The sequence below is a fragment of the Amblyraja radiata genome, chromosome 3 (genome assembly GCF_010909765.2).
Source record: "Amblyraja radiata isolate CabotCenter1 chromosome 3, sAmbRad1.1.pri, whole genome shotgun sequence".
NCBI classification, from domain to species: domain Eukaryota; kingdom Metazoa; phylum Chordata; class Chondrichthyes; order Rajiformes; family Rajidae; genus Amblyraja; species Amblyraja radiata.
In genome coordinates this window covers 30,017,704-30,018,732 of record NC_045958.1, presented here as the reverse complement: position 1 = coordinate 30,018,732, position 1,029 = coordinate 30,017,704, and the positions used below count along the sequence as shown (strand labels likewise).

The following is a 1,029-nucleotide window of genomic DNA, read 5'->3' as shown; positions in this document are numbered from 1 at the left end:
GGTTAGGAAGCTATCACTCTTGGTAGTTATATACCAAAAAATAAATACAAGGGGAATAGAATTAATATCTTGCCACCAATTCAGCAAGCACCCCAAGGGGTCTACCCTCCCACGATGGTGAATGTCGCACCATCGTTGATAAACCACTTGAGTATTTCACCAGGTATACCCATTCATGGGATTTGTAACTACTACCATGGATCCAAGGATACTTTATGGTAGACATCGACCTTGAAGATGCACACTATTCAGTACCTTCTCATATAAGTTTCGGATATACCGCAATTACCTGGATGGAGTAACCATGATGAGCGTTGCGGCATTTAAATCAAAGTTATCCAGAATCAACTAGCCCTGACACTTAGAAACATTCCGTCATGGCATGTCTATATATTAACGACAAACTATCCTTGGATACAGCTTTAGCTGCATCGCTTCTCGGCCTTTTGGCTAAGATCAAGTGTAGTATCTGTTCTTATCAGTTTAATAATCTGATACGTCCCTTATCTAGGGACCATATATTAAATTGAATTTTGGAACAGGGAGATGGAATAGGGGCTTGCTCCGTCCACTCCACGCATCGACCCAGTATTGCAGTGCCTCTGGGAACGGTGCACACAATATATATCCAGATATTTACGTTGACCATCCACAACTTTGTTATCTGGTATTCATTAAGACTATCAGTCATGGTGCATTAACCACCAATCAACTACGTGGCAAAGTAATTGGGATATAGCAGCATTACCAGCTACTGAACTTTGTACCTTTCCTATGAGCTGAGATACTAGTGTTCAAAACTATCTCCATACCTGTAATATGGGGGCAAATGGATTAATCTGTAGTGCTATCATGGAATTTATCAGCAGGAAGGATTATGGTTGTACACTTCCACCTGTTTTGAGTAACATCTTATGTGTCCTGATGTGTTACTGAGCTTGTAATACTTAATGCCAATATGAATTGACTTAAACATGTTATATATTAACTTACTTAATTCTAGTGAAGCACTTGCTCAGTAATCCACCA

The 1,029-nt window shown here is 39.7% G+C and overlaps 1 non-coding gene across 1 annotated transcript; it reads left to right on the top strand.

Moving 5' to 3' along the window:
- Positions 1-430: 430 nt before the first annotated feature.
- On the top strand, positions 431-622 carry LOC116971630. The gene has a single exon (XR_004411524.1). It is a non-coding gene; the product is annotated as a U2 spliceosomal RNA (small nuclear RNA).
- The last annotated feature ends 407 nt before the right edge of the window (positions 623-1,029 follow it).